The 14,620-nt window shown below is 39.0% G+C and overlaps 1 long non-coding RNA gene across 3 annotated transcripts in view; it reads right to left on the bottom strand.

The window, feature by feature from the left end:
• LOC102137919 (uncharacterized) overlaps window positions 1-14,620 on the bottom strand; it is a 226,383-nt gene that overhangs the window by 97,964 nt on the left and 113,799 nt on the right. The window lies entirely within an intron of this gene.

Below are 14,620 nucleotides of genomic sequence, written 5' to 3'. Positions count from 1 at the left end.
CAGTTATATATATAAATGCTATTGATTTTTGTACATCATTTTTGTATTCTGAAACATTCCTGAAGTCATTTAGCAGTTTGATGGGCCTTTTGGCAGAGTCTTTAGGGTTTTCTAGATATAGAATCATATTATCAGTGGCCAAGCATGGTGGCTTACACCTGTAATATCAGCACTTTGGTAGGCTAAGGCGGGCAGATCACTTGAGGTCAGGAGTTCAAGACCAGCCTGGCCAACGTGGTGAAACCCCATCTCTACTAAAAAATACAAAAATTAGCTAGGCATGGTGGTGAATGCTTGTAATCCTAGCTACTCTGGAGGCTGAGGCAGGTGAATCACTTGAACCCAGGAGGCAGAGGCTACAGTGAGGTGAAATGGTGCCAGTGTACTCCAGCCTGGGCAACAGAGGGAGACTCAGTTTCAAAAAAAAGAGAAAATCGTACTGTCAGTGAAGACAGACAATTTGACCTCTTCTTTTACTATGTGGCGTCTTTTCTGTTTGTTTGTTTTTTGGTTTTGTTTTTGTATTTTTAGTAGAGACAGGGTTTCACCGTGTTAGCCAGGGTGGTCTTGATCTCCTGACCTCATGATCTGCCCGCCTTGGCCTTTCAAAGTGTTGGGATTATAGGCATGAGCCACCATGCCCAGCCACGGATGTCTTTTATTTCTTCCTCTTGCCTAATTGCTCTGACTAGGATTGCTAGTACTACATTGAATAATAGCAGTGAGAGTAGGCATCATTGTCTTGTTTTTGTTCTTAGGGGGACTGCTTCTGGCTTTTGCCCAGTCAGTATGATGGGTTTGGTATAGATGGCTCTTATTATTTTGAGGTATGTACCTTAGATGCCTAGTTTGTTGAGGGCTTTTATCATGAAGGGATGTTGGATTTTGTTGAAAGCTTTTTTTGCATCTACTGAGATGATCATATGGTTTTGCTTTTAATTCTGTTACTGTGGTGGATCACATTTATTGATTTGCATATGTTCAACCAGCCTTGCATCCCAGGAGTAAAGCCTGCCTTATTGTGGTAAATTAACTTTTTGATGTGCTGCTGGATTCAGTTTGCTAGTATTGGGTTGAGAATTTTTGCACCTATGTTCATTAGGTATATTGGCCTGAAGTTTTCTTTTTTTGTTGTGTCTCTGCCAGATTTTGGTATCAGACTGATTCTGGCTTTGTAGGATAAGTTAGAGAGGTACCCTTCCTTTTCAATTTTTTTGAATAGTTTCAATATGATTGGTATTCTTTTTTTGTCTGAGTTCTTCTTTTTATTTCTGAGAGAATTTGTCTGTGAATTCATCTGGTCCAGGGCTTTTTTTTTCTTTTTCTTTTTTTTTCTTTTATGGTTGGCAGTTTCTTTAATACTGATACAATTTTGGAACTTATTGGTCTGTTCAAGTTTTCAGTTTCTTTCTGGTTCAATATTGGGAGTTTGTGTGTTTCCAGGAATTTATCCATTTTCTCTAGGTTTTCTTAATTTGTGTACATAGAGCTCTTCATAACAGTCTCTGAGGATCTTTTGTGTTTTTGTGGGACCAGTTGCAATGTCTTCTTTGTCATTTCTGATTATATTTATTTAGATCTTCTCTTTTTTTCTTGATTAACATAGCTAGTGGTCTATTGATTTTGTTTATTCGTTTTGTTTTTGTTTTGTTTTGTTTTTGAGATGGAGTCTCCCTCTGTCACCCAGGCTGGAGTGCAGTGGTGTGATCTCGGCTCACTGCAAGCTCCGCCTCCTGGGTTCATGCCATTCTTCTGCCTCAGCCTCCCGAGTAGCTGGGACTACAGGCGCCCACCACCACGCCCGGCACAATTTTTTTTGTATTTTTAGTAGAGAAGGGGTTTCACCGTGTTAGCCAGGATGGTCTCAATCTCCTAACCTTGTGATCCTCCCGCCTCGGCCTCCCAAAGTGCTGGGATTACAGGCGTGAGCCACTGCACCTTGCCAATATTGTTTATTCTTTTGAAGAAAAAACTCTTTGCTTCATTGATCTTTTGTATGGATTTTTGTGTCTAAATTTCATTCAGTTCTCTAATTTTAGGTATTTATTATCTTCTGCTTACTTTGGGGTTGGCTTGTTTTTTTTCTAGTTCCTCTAGATGCAAAGGTACATTGTTAATTTGAGACCTTTCTAATTTCTTGCTGAAGGTGCTTAGTGCTAGAAACTTGCCTCTTAATACTGCTCTAGCTGTGTCCCAGAGATTTTGGTAAGCTGTGTCCCTATTTTCATTTATTTCAAGGAATTTTTTTATTTCTTCCTTCATTTTATTGTTCACTGAGGCATTATTCTGGAGTAAGTTGTTCAATTTCCATGTATTTGTGTAGTTTTTGGGGGGCTAGGACTGATTTCAGCTTCATCCTCCAGACCCTTGAGATTGGGTCCTAGCTGTTCTGGGGGATCCAAAGTGCTCCCGGGCCACCAGGAAGGTACTCAGGCAAAGTACCTGTGCACACCTCCTACAGGGTGGCTAGGCAGGGGTCCTGCTGGTGGGCAGGAGGGTCTACAAAAAAAAGTTTCCCAGTCCCACAAGAAAGCCAGCCACACTCTCTCCTGGGCCAGCAATCAGCTGAGGCTAGAGTTGCTTATACGGAGATGGGGAGCTGTAGGGGATGGGTGTCTAGGCCATGCTCTGCCACAGCTGCCACATGTACAAAAGCTCCTGGACTCCGTGCCAGTGAAGCCCTGTCTCTGCCTACTCTCTTTGAAGATCCCCCTGGCAGCTCATATGTCCATGGAGAATGTGAAGTTCTATGTACCTAGGATCCCAGAGGTCCACAGTGAGAGTGGCCTGTCCCTCCATCCCTTCACTTATCCCTTCCCCAGGAGACATTCAGGTCTGGGAACTAGCCCTGTCACGCAAGTATCCTGTGCAGGGTTCCCAGCTTCCTCCCTCTTCAGCCTTGTTGTCTGCATCACCTCTTTAATGACTCTCAGTATTTTCTCTCGGAAGATGGGCTCAAAATATGTTGGTGTACTCAATATTTTGGTCTCTCTCAGTGGGAGCAGAGCTTCCTGGTTGTGTCTAGTTGGCCATCTTGTCATAGTAACAGTTTCTTTTGGAGATTTTTTTGGAATCCATTTGTGGCAGTTGAAAGATAAGTAGACAGTGGTGGCAGATGACAACTGAGTCCACAGACTGCACAAGGAAGAGTAGCCTGTGGCAGAGAGCTTACTTGAAGAAATGGCTGAAAACTTCCCAAATCTGAAAAAGGAAACTGACAACCAAATTTCAGAAGCTTGAAGGACTCTATCTAAGATGAACCTAAAGATCCAACACCATGACACATTATAATCAGTCAAAAGTCAAAGACAGAGAATCTTGAAAGCAGCAAGAGAAAAGTGACTTATATACAAGAGAACTCTCATAAGATTATCAGCAAACTCATCAGCAGGAACATTCCAGACTGAAAGGGAATGGGGCAGTATATTCAAAGGGCTGAAAGAGAAAGAAAATTGCCAACTAAGAATACAGAGCAAATCTGTCCTTCAAAAATGAAGGAGAAATAAAGACCTTCCCAGATAAACAAAAGCTGAAGAAGTTCATCACCATTAACCTGCCTTGCTAGAATTACTAATAGTAGTACTTCAAGTTGAAATAAAAGAAAGCTAGATACCAACTTGAAAGCATACAAAAGTATAAGGTTCTGGTAAAGGTAAACGTATAGTCAAATGCAGAATCTAGGCCGGGCGTGGTGGCTCACGCCTGTAATCCCACACTTTGGGAGGCCAAGGCAGGCAGATCACGAGGTCAGGAGATCGAGACCACTCTGGCTAACATGGTGAAACCCCGTCTTTAGTAAAAATACAAAAAAAAAAAAAAAAAAAAAAGTAGCAGGGCATAGTGGCGGGTTCCTATAGTCCCAGCTACTCAGGAGGCTGAGACAGGAGAATGGCGTGAACCCAGGAGGCAGAGTTTGCAGTGAGCTGAGATTGCACCACTGCACTCCAGCCTGAGTGACAGAGTGAGACTCTGTCAAAAAAAAAAAAAAAAGCAGAATCTTGTCATACTACAATAGTGGTCCATAAATCACTTTTAAATCAGGTATAAATAAAAGCATAAAATAACCATAATTATTAAATTACATTAATGGATACAAAATATTAAAAGTATAATTTGTGACACTGATAATGTAAGGTGAATTGGAGGTAAAAGAGTAGAGGTTTTGTATGCAATTGAATAAAATTTTTAGTTTAAATAGTTATAGCTATAAAATGTTTTATACGGAGAAAATTGCTATAGAAGACATACCAAAGAAAATAAGAAAGGCCTCAAAGCATACCACTACAAAAAAAAAAAAAAATCAATGAAACACAAAAGGCAGCAAGAGAGGAAAAGAGGGACAAACAACCCTAAGACATATTGAAAACAATTAACAAAATTGCAACAGTAAGCCCTTCCTTATCAATAATTACTTTAAGTGTGAATGGATTAAACTATGCAATCAAAAGACAGAGTGGCAGAATCAATGTTTTAAAAATCCAAATGCATGCTACCTACAAGAGATTCACTTAGCTTTGAAAACACACATAGGCTGAAAATGAAGGAATAGAAAAATATATACCATGCAAGAGGTAACCAAAATAGCAAGGGTGCCCATACATATATCAGACAAAATAGACATTAAGTTAAAAACTATCACAAGAGAAAAACAATACACATCATATTGATAAAAGTGTCAATTCACAATACAACATTTATAAATATATATGCATCAAACAGCAGAGCAGCCAAATACATGAAGCAAACATTGATAGAACTAGAGGAAGAATTAGATTTAAAAAAAATAGGAGAATACAATACTCTTCTTTCAATAATAAATAGGTCAACCAGAAAGAAAAACAAAAAGGAAATAAAGGACTTGAACAATACTATAAGCAAATTGAACCTAATAGATATATAAAGATTATTCCACCCAATGTTAGTATACACATTCTTCTCAGCTGCACATAAAACAGTCTCCAAGACAGAGCACATATTAGGACACAAAACAAGTTTTAACAATTCCAAAAAAAAAAAAAAATGAAAGAATACCAACCATATTTTCTAATCACCATGAAACTAGAAATCTGGACTAGAAAACTCTGAACTGGAAAATTCTCAAAGATGTGGAAATTAAGCAATATACTCTTGAACAACTTGATGAGTCAAGAAATCACTATTTAACAGTATTTTAAAGCAAATGAAAATGAAAACACAATACACCAAAACTGTGGCAGTAAATGTTTATATTTTTAAAAGAAGAAAGATCCAAAATCAATAATTGCAGATAATTTTGTGTCTCAAAGAACTAGAAAAAGAATAATAAACTAAATCCAAAGTTAGTGAAAGGAAGGTCCTAGATTACAGTCAGCAAAAGGAAGGTCACAGACTACAGAAAACATAAATGAAATAGAGAATAAATCAAAACAATAAAAAAACAATGAGTTTCTTTCTTAAAAAAATAAAAAATTTAACAAACTCTTTCAATAATTAAGAAAATAGAAGTCTAAAGTAACACAAATCAGAAATGAGACATTAAAAATGAGGACACAGAAGTAAAAAGATTACAAGAGACTACTATGAACAATTATACTCCAGTACATTGGATAACTTAGAAGAAATAAATTCTTAGAAATATACTACCTACCAAGACTGAATTGTGAAGAAATTAAAATCTGAACACATCTACAACTGAGGAGATTGAATTAGTAATCAAAAATCTCCCAATGAAGAAAAGCCCCAGGAACAGATGATTTCACTGATGAGTTTTACCAAACATTTAAAGAATAATTAGCATCACTCCTTCTCAAACTCTTCTGAATATTTTCAAAAGAAAAAATACTTTCAAACTCATTTTATGAGGCCGGTATTACCTTAATACCAATGCTAAGGAAGGACACCACGAAAAAACTACACACCAATAATCTTGCTAAATATTGATGCAAAAATCCTCAACAAAATACCATAAACTTAATTCAGCAGTGCAGTATGACCAAGTGTTATTTATTCCTGGAATGCAAGGATGGTTCAACATACAAAAATTAGTCAGTGCAATACACTATATTAGCTGAAAGAAAGGTAAAAAAATCACATGGTCATCTCAATTAGTGCAATAATAAGCATTTAATAAAATTCAGCACCCTTTCATGATAAAAAAATTCAATAATATAGAAATAAAAGAAAATTACATCAACATATTAAAAGCCCTATAGGTAACGTCCATAGCTAGCATCATACTCAAGCTTTCCCTCTACAAATAGAAACAAGGCAAGCATGCCCAGTCTTGCCACTTCTATTCAACACAGTACTGGAAGTTCTAGTCAGAGCAATTAGACAAGAAAAAGGAGTAAAAAGCATTCAAGTTTGAAAAGAAGAAATAAAATTATCTCTGTTTGCAGATGATATAATCCTATATGTAGAAAACCTGAAGGATTTTACACACACACACACACACACACACAGACAACTGTTACAACTAATAAACTAATTCAGTAAAGTTGCAGGAAACAAAATCAACATACAAAAATCAGTTGCATTTCTAGACACTAAGAATAAATAATCAGAAAAGGAAATGTTTTTAAATCCCCTTTACAACAGCATCAAAAGAATAAAATACTTAGGAATAAACCTAACCAAAGATGCAAAAGACCTGTATACTGAATGCTCTTAATATTGCTGAAAGTAATTAATGAAGACACAAATAAATATAAAGACATCCTATGTTCCTGGATTGGAAAAGAATATGGTTACAGTGCTCATACTACCCTCCAAATCTACAGATTCAGTGCAGTCAGTATAAAAATCTTATTTTTTTTTTTTTTGCAGATAATTAAATAATTTGAGATAAAAAAAATCTCATTTTTTTGCAGAAATAGAAAAAAATTCCAAACTTCATTAAGAATCTCAAGTATTCCAAATAGTCAAGACAATTATGAGAAAGAAAAACAAAGCTTAAGGTCTCACACTTCTCAAGTTCAAAAAACAGTGTAAAGCTACAATGATCAAAACAGCATAATACTGGAATAAAGACACACGTGTACACCAGTGGGCCAGGATAGAGAGCCCAGAAATAAACTCCCACATATATGGTCAAATAATCTTCCATAAAGGCATCAAGACTATACAATGAGGAAAAGATAGTGTCTTCAACAAATGGTGCTGAGAAAACTTGATATTCACATGTAAAATAATGAAGTTAGACCCTTACCGTCCTGTACCTATACACAAAACTCATTTCAGAATGAATTAACAGCTAGGTACAGTGGCTCACGCCTGTAATCCCACCACTTTGGGAGGCTGAGGCGGGAGGATAGCTCGAGCCCTGGGCAATGCTGAGGACCCCTGTCTCTACAAAAAATGAAAAAAAATCCCTGGGTGTGGTGGCGTGCACCCTGTAGTGCCACCTACTGGGAGAGGTGGGGGGTGAGGCGGGAGGATTGCTTGAGCCCAGAAGATTGAGGCTGCAGTGAGCTGTGATGATGCCACTGCACTCCAGCCTGGTTGTCAGAGAGAGACCCTGCCTCAAAACAACAAACAAGTCAAAATGGATTAATGACCTAAATGTAAGACCTAAAATTATAAAACTGTAATTTATAAAAGTATAATTATAAAACTAAAATTTATAAAATTATAAAATTATTTAGTAAGATAAAAATATAGGGAGAAGCTTCATGTTATTGGATTTGGCAATGATTTCTTGGATATGACACCACAAGCAGAGGAAATAAAAGCAAAAATATACAAATGGAATTAAATCAAACTTCACATCTTCTGCACAGAAAGGAAATAATGAAGAGAGTGAAAAGGCAACCTACAGAATGGAAGAAAATATTTGCAAACCATGTATCTGATAAGGGTTAATATCCAATCATATAAAGAATTCCTACAACTCAACAACATCAAAACTAGACAGAAAAAAAAAAACCCTATTAACAGGACTTGAATAGACATTTCTTTAAGGATGACATCAATATGGCCAACATATGAAAATATGTTCACTATCACTAATCCGAGAAATGCAAATCAAACCACAGTGAGATGTCCCCTCACATCTCTTAGCGAGATCACTATCAAAAAACAAAAGAGAAACAGAAACTAAGAAATACTGGCAAGGATATAGAGAAATTGAAACCCTTGTGCACTGTTGGTGGCAATGTAAAATGGTGTAGCCACTATGGAAAACAGAAGTTCTTCCAAAAATTTAAAACAGAACCACCATATAGTCCAGCAATCCCACTTCTGAATATATACAAAAAAAAAAATTTTAAGTAGGATTTTGAAAAGATATTTGCACATTCATCTTTATTGCAGTATTATTCATAACAGCCAAGAGTTGGAAGAACACTAATATCTCCTGACAAATTAGCATATAAACACGTATTTATACATTAATGTATAAATCATGTATTCACTGGAATATTATTCAGCCTAAAGAAAGAAGAAAATCTTATCGTATGCTACAACATGGATAAGCCTTGAGCACATTGTGCTACATGAAATATGTTAGTCATAAAAGGAATAATGCTGCCTGATTCCCTGTGTATATGTTGTCTAAAGTAATCAAATTCACAGAAACAGAGAGTAGAATGTGAGCACCGGAGCTGGGGAGAGGGGGAAACGGGGAGTTTTTCCACGGGTATAGAGTTTCCATTGGGAGTTTTTCCACGGGTGTAGAGTTTCCATTGGGAGTTTTTCCACGGGTATAGAGTTTCCATTTTGCAAGATGGAAAAGTTACAGAGACCTATTGCACAACAACTTGCATACAGTTAACAGTACTGTACTGTACACTTGAAAGTGGTTAAAATGTTAAATCTTGTTTTTTCTTTATTCACAAAAAAAGGAAAGAGAAGCTGATACATGCCACAACATGGAGAACCCTGAAAACATTGTTAACTGAAAGAAGTCAGTAACGAAAGACCACATGTTATTGACTCCACTCATATGAAATGTCCACAACAGGACAACCTACTGGGAGAAAGTAGCCTAGCTACTGCTTAGGAAGACAAGAAGTAATAGCTGAAGCATGTGGCTTTTTTTTCTTTTTTCTTTTTCCTAAGACGGAGTCTTTCCCTGTAACCAGGCTGGAGTACACGGTTCAAGCAATTCTCCTACCTCAGCCTCCCGAGTAACTGGGACTACAGGCACGTGCCACAACGCCTGGCTAATTTTTGTATTTTTAGTGGAGATGGGGTTTCACCATATTGGCCAGGCTGGTCTCGAACATATCAGGTGCTCCGCCCACCTCGGCCTCCCAAACTGCTGGGATTACAGGCGTGAGCCACTGCGCCCGGCCATGGCTTTTATTTCTGAGGTGATAAAAATGTTCAAAAGTTGACTGTGGTGATGGTTGCACGTATCTCTAAAACACTAAAAACTATTGAACTGTTAATTTTATATGAGTGAATTGTATGGTGCATGAGTCATACTTCAATGAAGCTACATAGAAAGTAAGTTCTATTGTCTTCTCTTTCCCCTGGCAAAACACCTCAGCTTAGGGCAAGTCTGAACAGAAACCTGAAATAGGGAGTCATCTCAACTTCACTTGTAGTCCATCTAATCATCTATCCACCACAGTTCTCTGATACCTTTAAAACGACTACATTTCCAATTTCTTTACTTTTGGAACGACTTGTTCCAGTGGGAGTGATGCAGTGCCACTGCCTCCTATATTCTATCTAGAATCAGAACTTCAGCTCCAATCCCTTTGGCCTGATTCCTGCTCCTCAAATACCCCAAAGCCTTTCCCACTTCACCGTACTTACCATTTCCTCCTCTTGAAATGGTTTTCTTTCAAATAGCCGCTAGGGCTTTTCTCATTACATCCATTTCTTCAGGGTTAATGCCACCAAAAAGCCTTCCTTCCCAGACTGCCTTGAGTAGCTGGCCCACTTTTACCTTCTATCCCTCTCTAACTCCCTTCCCTGCTTTATTTTCTTCATGGCACTTGTCACTGTCTGACACCATATATAGTATATATGTTTAATGACTATCTCCCTTGCTACAATGTAAGTCCCAGGGGCTAGAGAGTTTGTCTTTCTTGCTCTTCACTGAATTCCCAACCCAAGCAGTGGAACTCGTGTATAGTCCATTCCCAGTGAATACTGAGTGAAAGAATACACTCCACTTTCAATGGGTCATCCTGGTTACAACTTCTTGTATTATTCAGTCTGTGCATTTTTCTGTATTGCTGGGTACTGGGTTGTCAGGCACGCTGTGATAGGTGTCAGGACTAAAACAACGAACGTGCACAGCCTCTGTCCATAGGAACTTACTTATTGGGGATTCACACAAATAAAATATGTACTTGGATTTGAGGGAGTAAATGATGTCATCCATGGAACCTACAAACTTTAAGGAGAGAAGAACGAACCTGGAGGAGCATCGCATGTCATGACAGGCCGAGTAACTGACCATAGAGGTGAGTGGGAAAAGACCAGGAGCCTCGGGTGGGCCAGAGGCAGGGTACATGGTTTATAGAAAGAAATGCCTGGCCAGGCATAGTGGCTCATGCCTGTAATCCCAGTACATTGGGAGGCTGAGGCAGGTAGATCGTCTGAAGTCAGGGGTTCGAGACCAGCCTGGCCAACATGGTGAAACCCCGTCTCTGCTAATAATACAAAAATTAGCCAGGCGTGGTGGCAGGCACCTGTAATCCCAGCTACTCGGGAAGGCGAGGCAGGAGAATAGCTTTAACCCGGGAGGCAGAGGTTGCAGTGATCTGAGATTGCACGATGGCACTCCAGCCTGGGCAACAAGAGCGAAACTCCGTCTCCCCCAACCCACAAAAAAAAGAAATACCTGTTGGCCGGGTGCAGTGACTCACGCCTGTAATGCCAGCACTTTGGGAGGTCGAGGTGGGCAGATCATGAGGTCAGAAGATCGAGACCATCCTGGCTAACACAGTGAAACCCCGTCTCTACTAAAAATACAAAACACTAGCCGGACGTGGTGGCGGGCGCCTGTAGTCCCAGCTACTCGGGAGGCTGAGGCAGGAGAATGGTGTGAACTTGGGAGGTGGAGCTTGCAGTGACCCGAGGTTGCGCCACTGCACTCCAGCCTGGGAGACAGAGTGAGACTCCATCTGAAAGAAAAAAAAAAAAAGAAAAGAAAAGAAATGCCTGCAGAGTTCAAAGACTGAAGAAAGTAAGTGCCCAGTGCATTTTCCAATAAAGAGGCTTTGTTGACCCTGGCAGGAAACACTGCAGTACAAGAGTGAAGATGCCAAACTGCAGGAGGCTGGAGAGAGAATGAAATGAACCAGGAGGGGAGCGTGGCAACTGTACCGCGGGTCTGAAGAATTTAGAAGATATAGGGAAATACTTAGAAGCAAACATATGGTTGAGAGTGGTCATATTGATTGGTTAAAGATAGGATAGAAATAAGTGTAAGTGTTGCTGGAGAAGAGCTGGGAAAATGCTCCACTACCTGGAGAATTTTCAGGTGGTGGAGAGAGGGAGAGGAATAAGCTAACTGAGCTAACGGCTGAGCTAACAGAGTACAGGTAGAATGGTTGGGCACGGAGGGAGATATCTCTTCCCATTGGCAAGGTGGGCACAGACATAGGTGAGTGCTTTCAGGAATGAAGGCAGAAGTGAGAGGGAACAAAGACAAATGTTATACTTTTTTCTGCCATAATACCTAGCACCCTTTGCCTGGCACATTACAGATGTCTAATAAGTAAGTGCAGAATAAATGAATTACACTTTCATATAGTGATGTGATAAAGAAAACTAAACCACAATAGAGGTTTGAAATATGCTCGTGGGAAGTGAAAGAGAAAGTTGCCCAGGAAAATATAGAAATACCAGGTGGTATTCCAATTGAATTTGGCAACTATGCCTTTCAAAGGAACTTTTAATGCAGTTACATGAGTTTCTCCATCTGTAGGAGAGTTGTTTGTGTAGGAGGAGATCAGAAGACAGTCTGGTGGATTGTGATGTGAAATCTTTTTCCACAGGACGTACAGTAGAAAGACAAAGTAGTAGAGTAATGGGAATACTGATAAAGATTGTCACAATAACCCAATTCATTCTTTACAATAAAATGAAGAAAGGCAGAGTGGAGGTGACGAGTGATGGCTGGAGGAATGTGGTTTGGAGTAAGTGTGTATGTATGTGGTATTATAATTTAATATTTCAAAGTTCCAGCATGTCTAGGATTTGGCTGTGAAAGTGGATGGCTGACAATCCTGAGATTGACAAGATCATGCAACTTAGAGTTCAGAGTATGGAAAGGGGTGTCCTCATTGTCCTTTTCAACTCTCGTCTTGAGATTCACGGTCATTTCACCATGAATCGTGAGTATATCACACATAATTTATTAGGAATAATGATTGTGAATTTATTAATAATATAATTTAGCAACTACTGTGTGCCAGATACAAAAATGATGGTGAAACTTGGAATATAGAAAAAGCTTCAATGTCTTCAGTAAAAGCGAAGGAGTGTGAGAAAGAAGTACAGGGTCACATGGCTGGATGTTGTCAGCCTCAAGGGAAAGGGTTTGTTACATAGGAGGAATGGTCTGGAACTGCACCGAGGGTGGAGAACACTGGCCTCTCCTCCCAACCCCAAGAAGCCTCCAACTCTGAGAAGCATCCCTTTGCAATTGCTGGAGGTGGGAGGTGGGCAGTGTCTTTATAGAAGCCTCACTTAAGTCGAGGTGTGTGAGGTAGAGGATGTGGCGGGAGTTGATGAGAATGGAATGGTGTTCCAGAGAGATTATGGTGGAGACATTTAGGAGGCAGCATGGACTAACAGAAAGAACGAAGACAGCAGCTTACGTTTTGAGTGGAGAGCAAGGATGGGAGAGATGGAGGCATAATCTACAGGTCTCGGGGTAGGAAAGAGGGTTCAAACTACTTGAAGAGGAGGGAGTCTGGGTTTAGAGGAAATAGCATATTTGTCACAATCCAGGACCTTCACCACAGTCTTTCTAGAAAGAAGAATGAAGCCTCTTCTATCCGAGGGAGCATTTTAATTCAGGCTCCATTCTGCATCCTCTGCGTGAATGCTGTAAAGTTTCCATATTTGTCTGTGCCTGTGTTTCCCCATTTCTTCAAAAAGAGGAAAGAGGGAAAATGCTTCCAAACTTTTATGTGGCTGCTGGAATTGTATGATCATTTTATATAAATATATATGAATATGTGTGGTTTCTGAGAGAGAGAGAGAGAAACAAAGACAGAGAGCACTAACACAGTGCCTGGTATATAACAAGGACTCATTAATTAATGATGGTTGTTACTATTATCAGATTTCTAACTTTACTGAATTCCTGTCAATGTTATATTAATATTACTGTATTCTTACCATGTCATAGTGAAGTATATTTGAACGTTCCTGGCATGGTCACTGGTAAGTTGCTTTCTATGAACACACCTTTCCTGCCTCAAGGGTTGATGTGTGTGAGACAATAATAAATCAATAATAGAAATTCTGTACACGAGAAGGAGGCCTCTCTGCATTCTCCTTTACCATTGCCCCATTTACCATGGTAGGATATAAGACATACATCTTTTATAGTCTTATATTTATTTTTAAAGCCTGACCTATTGCCTTATTTTTGCTCAAAAACATTGATAATTGAGTATTTTTTGGGGTAAGCAAAAAATTAATTAAATATGATACTCTGGATATAATTCTTATAAGGTAACTTTTTCAGTTGAAGGTTTTCCCTAATACTAGTCCAGGCAGAATAAAAAGCAATGTTCTTCAATCTGGAAATGTGACAGTTTACTCATCCAGATGAACATTTGGAAAATTTGCCCAAATTTCTAGATCTCCAAAGGCTGAAGCTCTTTTCCCTTTTATCTCATCCTAAACAGAATTTAAGTACAATGAGGAGGAGCTCACAGTAATCTTTTTGTCCTTAGTGACTTTCTGCTTTTCTTTATCACGGGCTGCACTACTAAAAAAAATAAATTGGTACATTGTTGGCCAGCTCCAAAAGAACTGATGATTCAATAGTCAAATAATACGTTTCATAAAGTAGTAATTTCAGATCCAATAATTTGTATTCATTCACTACAGAAAATGTAAATTTTGCCAAACTGGCAACTGCCTAAATATCTTTGTAAAACACAGTATCAGTTCCAGAAATTCCACATGTATATATTATAATATGCAATATCTATAATCTTAGCAGCTTTGTAACTAATGAACTCTAAATACCTACATATTGTTATAATTTTGTATTTAGACTTTTTTTTTTTTTTTTTTGACACTGAGTCTTGCTCTGTTGCCCAGGCTGGAGTACAGTGGCCGTGATCTCTGCTCACTGCAAGTTCTGCCTCCCAGGTTCACGCCATTCTCCTGCCTCAGCCTCCTGGGTAGCTGGGATTACAGGCGCATGCCACCACGCCCGGCTAATTTTTTGTATTTTTAGTAGAGACGGGGTTTCATCATCTTAGCCAGGATGGTCTCGATCTCCTGACCTCGTGATCCACTTGCCTCGGCGTCCCAAAGTGCTGGGATTACAGGCATGAGCCACCGCGCCTGGCCTGTATTTGGATTTTTCTATCCTAACTTTTCTTTAATAATTTGATCCACTGTTCAACAGCAAATATCTATTTACTCAGTAACATTCATCAAGTTTTTCCAAGTCATATAACATTATTGCTTCCTACCCTAAAGAAATCTATCT

Source organism: Macaca fascicularis, chromosome 15 (genome assembly GCF_037993035.2).
Source record: "Macaca fascicularis isolate 582-1 chromosome 15, T2T-MFA8v1.1".
NCBI lineage: Eukaryota > Metazoa > Chordata > Mammalia > Primates > Cercopithecidae > Macaca > Macaca fascicularis.
Note: the sequence above shows the minus strand (reverse complement) of the source record. Positions and strands in the feature narration are given on the sequence as shown.